This window comes from Anarhichas minor, unplaced genomic scaffold (genome assembly GCF_050575085.1).
Source record: "Anarhichas minor isolate MPS153535 unplaced genomic scaffold, ASM5057508v1 ptg000011l, whole genome shotgun sequence".
Classification (NCBI taxonomy): domain Eukaryota; kingdom Metazoa; phylum Chordata; class Actinopteri; order Perciformes; family Anarhichadidae; genus Anarhichas; species Anarhichas minor.
The window spans coordinates 11,907,360-11,913,359 of record NW_027466457.1 but is presented as its reverse complement, the minus strand read 5'-3'; the positions used below and the strand labels follow the sequence as shown (position 1 = coordinate 11,913,359).

The following is a 6,000-nucleotide window of genomic DNA, read 5'->3' as shown; positions in this document are numbered from 1 at the left end:
AGGCAGGAAGTTCTTTGTGGAAACAGTCAGAAATCCCTAATGTTTCATGTAATTTCCTTTGGCACAACCTCGCGCTGCCTTACTCTTGCCATGAGCTCCGTGAACCCGTTCACCCCTCCCAGTAATCCCCGCCCTTCTAACTGCGGTTATTTTGTCACGTGAACTGCAGAGCCTGAAAGCTGTGTGCACGCACAATCTGAAGAGGACACATCACAAACGGCAGTCACACTCATGCACGGCTAATTTCATTACCCTTGTCTCTATGCAGTACGGGGTCAATGGGGTTGTGTTGCTCGGGCCACCGCAGGGCACCGAGATCAAAATGACCATAAATCTCAGCGAGGCCTCACAGAAACACGAGTCACTTCAATGCAAGAGGTGGCGGTCGTATTAATAGATGCTATCAAGCGTCCTAAGTGGGCCCGGATTTAGAGCAAAACATGCGGCTGGGTCAAAGTTGTTTGTGTGCTCAGGGTGAAAAGTCAGCGCAGCCTGTGTTTACTGTCTGTCAAGTCTGGTATTTTAGAGCAGTTCATGCAACAGGTGCAAGTCAAGATACAGTGAGAGTTATTCTGAGTGATGGCTCAAGTCACCATTAAAACCTCCCGAGGGCCTCGGTCTGTTTGAAGGATTGCAGAGTGATCAACTCTCTGCTTAAGTGCACAAAGAATACCGGAGGACGCTTGGCGCTCCACTGCTGAGATTTCAAATGGGAATGTGTTTATTCTAAAAATCATTTAAGAAACACTCGGGACACAGCTCACTAAATGTGAGGAAAAACAAAAGTTGCAGTATTTCTGACATGATTTGGCTTCTATATTGAGAATTCAGGTGAAATACAGTGAGAATTGGAAAGTAAAATTATTTAAAGCAAAACAATTGGTGTTTACTTTAATCATTTGTCAACGCTTTGCTTTGTCAAAGGCTAAACTTTGCATTGATCACAGGGCCGCTGTTTAGAGAATCTCTTGTAACAACATCAAGCCTTTATTACATGTGCAATAGTTCATGAGGTGACTTTTATGTCACAACCTTCATTTTATAACTTTTTAAATATGTGCATTAAGATATATTTCACCAGGCAAGTGTTCAATGCAGGGTCAAGCTGCGTAAGCATGATAATTACATTTTTATCTGAACAAATGTCAAAGCAAATTAACTTCATGCCCAACTCAAAGGAGGATTAACGGCTCCTGTATGATGCCCTGTCGGTCACTCAGTTCCTAACTTCTTCACTACAGCAGATGTGTCATATTGATCAGTCCTCTGGCATCAAATATTAACTTCCATTCGTCCCACAGCCAGAATGTAGGCCAAATCATGTGACACGCGCACCGTGTGGGCAACATGACCCCACTATAAGAACCTCAAACTCTGCATTCATTGTTCTCCAGCAAAACAAAAACCACAAAAGGCCACTACGAAGCGACTACAAAGGATGAACCGAGCAAGGGCAATGGCATATTTTAGTTTCAGTCTTAGTTGGCTGCGATAAAAATAACTTGCAGTCCAGCCTTAACGCGCAGAGGAGTTAGTCAGAGTCGCCATGTAGCCGTGTGCAGAGATCGGGGACAGCCTGCGCAGCGGATGAACCAGATGGGAAGCTCTCGCCGGGATGTGCATGTATAATCCTGTCCTCACGACGGTCGTCAGAGCACCTCGTAGATTATAACTCGGCTAGAGGATCACTTTCTAGGCTATTCGAATCAGCGGCGGTGACACACGCACAGTTCTCTAAACCGCCTTCTTCCTGACAATGTCTGAAGCCCCCCCCCCCCCCCCAAAAAAAAAACAACACGCAGCAGCTGCAGCTCTGCAGGCGGAGAGAATGCCTTAATGTGCCACTTTTTCCTCGGTTTCCACTCACGCCTGTTGCACTCAGTGACCCCGTGGACGAGGCGCTAGGAGGAGACTTGCAGCTGACAAGCAACAAGCACATGGCGCGTTATTATGGTGAGTCCACTGCAGCGCTTTGTATGTCCGAAGACATGTACTTGACGTGTTGTGGCTTATTCTAAAAATCTTTTTTTTTTATTAATGTAGGCCAAAAGGTTTTATTCTCTATACGAGATGTCTGTGGGAAAAAAACCGTGTACAAAGCAGTGTCTATTACAGACTTAACATTGACTGTGTCTTTGTGGTATAGTTTTTCCTCGTGTCAAATTCACTTTCTGATCAAAACCCACTGAAAATAATTATAATACTAACATTTTTATTATAATACTATTATTTTAGATTTTTTTACTGGTATTTAAAACTTGTCACTGGTCCTGTGGTGTAACGTTAATTCCGTTTGTGGTTCTTCTCTTTTTAGTTTATTTCCTGTATTTGTACACACTGTCTCTTGTTGGTAGGTGTCATGTGGTTTCAGGGCCACTGTCATGGGAAGGAAAAACAAAAGCAGAAAGCTACTCTGTAACACTGAACAGTGTCAATGTTTGGTGTAATTTATGCAGCTGGTGAGTGCAAACATGAATAAAGCTAAAGCACAGCGGGATGAAATCCATTCAGCAGCACAATGGTCTTTAGTTTGATGTATTTTGAAAATCTTGAAATAGAGATGCAGTTGGAAAACACTGTGATGAGGGAACACAACATTATATTAGTTCAGTTAAGTCATTTCAGCACAAAGAGGTCTGGTCCAAAGACTACAGAAATATGATTTACTGAATTAAAATGAGAATAGCGGGTCGGAACGACCTATAGAGGAAGAGCCCCATTAAAAGGAGTTATTGAAAACATAAAACATCAAGGTAATAATTGTCAAAATACAGCACACAGTACACATTTAAGTTAATATAATGCGGGTTCGGATAACATTTTAGTAGCACAAGATGCAATATCTAGTGTGGATTAGGTGGTACAATAAAATCTAATTACAACTTTTCTGCAGCTTGACTTGTTCTACATCAGATCTCATTTTTGTGGCTGTAGCCTGTATGAGGAAAACAAACACAAATGATTATACTGTGATGACCTGTCGTGTGTCGACTGTTCATAACCAGACTCCCTGGCTTTTACAGGCTGACAGGAAATTTCTCATTTCATCATGACAACCTCTTTTATATCAGACATGTTGAAGTCACTTGAGGATAAATTAGGAATTTTTGTCCTATTTTCTTTACAAAACCAGACACCAAGCTTCAACGCTGAAACCCTGTACCACATCAAACTGCCCATTAGAAGTGACTCTGATAACACTGAAGCTCTTGTTCCTCACAGGGACCTCCAGGGTGGTCAAAGGTCACAGATTGAGTTCCTCGCTCAAAGACTTTTCAGCAGCTCTGCAGCTCAGCTCCAATCTCACTTGCCGTTCCTAAAGAGGAAATGCTGCTTTTCTTCATTTACAGTTTACAGAACCGGAACGTCTGGAGCAAACATTTAGGAAAAGTTGAGATATACTCCTGCTTTGTGTCGTATAGAACCCTCGTCACAATGCTCACTATTCATGTTACCATTTGAAATGATACTTTAACCCCTGTGTGATTCTGTTCAGATCGTTCTGTATTTACCTACATTTTGTGTAAATCAAGGATTTTTGTTGTCTGCAGCAACATTAGAGGTTATATAATATGACGCGGCCTGCTTATTCTCAATTCCAACGCATCGTCCAAACACATCCATGCCTCCGTCCAGATGTGTGTGTGTGTGTATCTCTGCTGCACGTTCAGCTCTTTATTGCTTGGAGAGCTAGCTCATCGGTTTATAGCTGTGCGGAGGATGAACATTGAGGTGAATCATTCATTATATTACAGCTGCCATTAAAGATTGTTGAGCATAATCTGTTGGGTAAGCAAATAGATTGTGGTGACTGCATATTTTCGGTCCTCCGCCTTCTCCTCCTTCTTCACTGATCATTCTTTTGATCAAATGTTATATCTGTTGCACGTCACTGATGCACCGAACAGCAGCTGCACAAATATTTATCGTTGGTAGCGGCATAGTTGTGAGTGCATCAAAGCTCCCGGCAAAACCATACAGAAGCCAATTATCTTTTCTATGTAACCAATGCTTAATGTTTGCTCAGTGCAAGATCGAATTATGAGATGTAATGATTGGATACCTGCAAGTGAGCTGTGCTCCTCTATCACAAGCTTTAGATATCATGTGATGCCGACACACAGAAGTAGGCTGTTGTTTTTTTGTATTTTTTTGTAATAAAAGCATTTTATTATTTTTTGAGGTATTTATTGATTCGAGGCCACAGCTGTATGTATTCATTTATAACATCTGCTTTCCGAAGGCAGTCTTTGTGGATGATGGAAAATAATGCCGAATGAGTTTGAGCTTCCTGTTCTTGCTGTGCAGCAGCAGACTGTTGACCGTCGTCCTGCAGAAGAAGGAACAGGTGAACGCTGTCAGGCCGCACAGCGAGACAAGCCAATAAACCAGCCTCAGGACACTGCTGACTGATGCAAAACTTGCATTCAGTCCTCCCTCATTCCTCAACTGTGCTGCTGCTGTTTCTGCACTCAAAAACAGTTTGTCCCGTAGTTATGGTACAAGCTGTTAGTGTCCTGTACAGTGTACAGCACATGCACAATGGCACTTACCCGGCTCAGCTGTTATTGTTTGGGTTTTTCTTGCAAAGATTCCAAGTTTGTGGTTTTTACCCCGTGACTATGTCTTTTTTTTTATTTTTATTTTTTGAAGTAGTGCATGTTTATATGCGTGTCTGTGTTTTGCTGCTGTTATGTGCATGACCTAATTCCACAGTGAGCAAAGAATCTACAGTGATGGCTGTGTGGTCATGTGTACGTGTACGATTGCACGTGCAACACCCCCCCCCCCCACATCGCTTCCTTGTAAAAGCCGACACAGAGCAAACTAAGTTCATCTAAGGACAGGGAAATGCTTTTCTTTCCAGTGTGAATCATTTTGGAAAAATGAGCCTCTGTACTGAATTGCCTCGGCAATTTGGCATGTTTGTCCATTCTGCTTTATTGTCTATTTTGGCTGAACTTGCAGTTCTTCATTTCTCTGCCAAGAAAACTTCAGGTCCTATGCGACAGGCAAAGGCAGAGTCAACCACGGCCGTTATGCAAATAGAATAAATCTCTGCAGAATACTGTCATAGCTTCCTGTTTAGCTGTGAATTCCATAGAGAAAAGAGCGAGCCATGTCTGTACTGTAAATCCAGTGTTCCCAACACCTAGAAACAGCGTGGACAATAACCATCTGCAGGCTTTACTCCTTCAAGTACAATTTTACGGGGAAAATGACACTTGCCCACTTTTTATGAAGGCGTTTTACACGTTTAGATTGAGACCCTTTCTCTTTCTAACTGCCGTTTTCTCAGCACAAGGTATCTGCTCTGTCGCTCATGCAGTTTGGAGAACAAAACTCTGCAGTGCAGTGAAAAGAAAGTGGGAGTGGGAGCGGTTTTAGGACATGTAGTCGAGGAGGAAGGGAGGGAGATGGGGAGGGAGGGAGTTTTTACATTTGCAGTCAGCCTGCCCCCCTTATAATTCTGCTGGTTCCCCCCCACCAGAGGGAGGGGAGAGGGAATGGCCTGTGTTGAGGTTTGGGTGAGCCAGGGGTGGGCTGTGGCAGCCGGCAGCTGGGCTCTCACTACCTATGTCCTCAAGCTCCAGCCTGAATTATGAGGGCTCGGTAATGGCAGCCCGCCTAATTACAATGACTGATTGCCCGTCCGTTGGCATTTCTCAGACGGTGATTGTCTTGTGTGTGTGTGTTTGTGTGTGTAGGATACGAGGGGAAGGAGGAGGACTGTTTCTCATTGGCCTTCCCCTCTTTCTTTGCATAAGAACAGCCTGAGATTGAGATCTGATTGGTTGGAGGGGAAAGAGATGTTTCACGATTTTGGCGAGGCAGAGCCGGTGGAAAGCCAGAGACAGGTGATGTTGCACTGATGGTGCAACGTAGCCTATTCAGTCTTTGGCACAAGATCCTTAAAACGCTGTTGTGTGGAAACACTTTATTCTCTGAAATCATTTTTTGCTGCTGACAAGAATCATGTCTTGTGAAGAATATAAGGAA

At 43.3% G+C, this 6,000-nt stretch overlaps 1 long non-coding RNA gene across 1 annotated transcript in view; it reads left to right on the top strand.

The window, feature by feature from the left end:
• Positions 1-1,831: 1,831 nt before the first annotated feature.
• The window catches only part of LOC142948091 (uncharacterized), a 29,729-nt gene continuing 25,560 nt past the window's right edge, over positions 1,832-6,000 (top strand). Inside the window, exon 1 of the long non-coding RNA XR_012953436.1 lies at positions 1,832-1,953. This is a non-coding gene — a long non-coding RNA (uncharacterized LOC142948091). The remainder of the gene's footprint in view (positions 1,954-6,000) is intronic.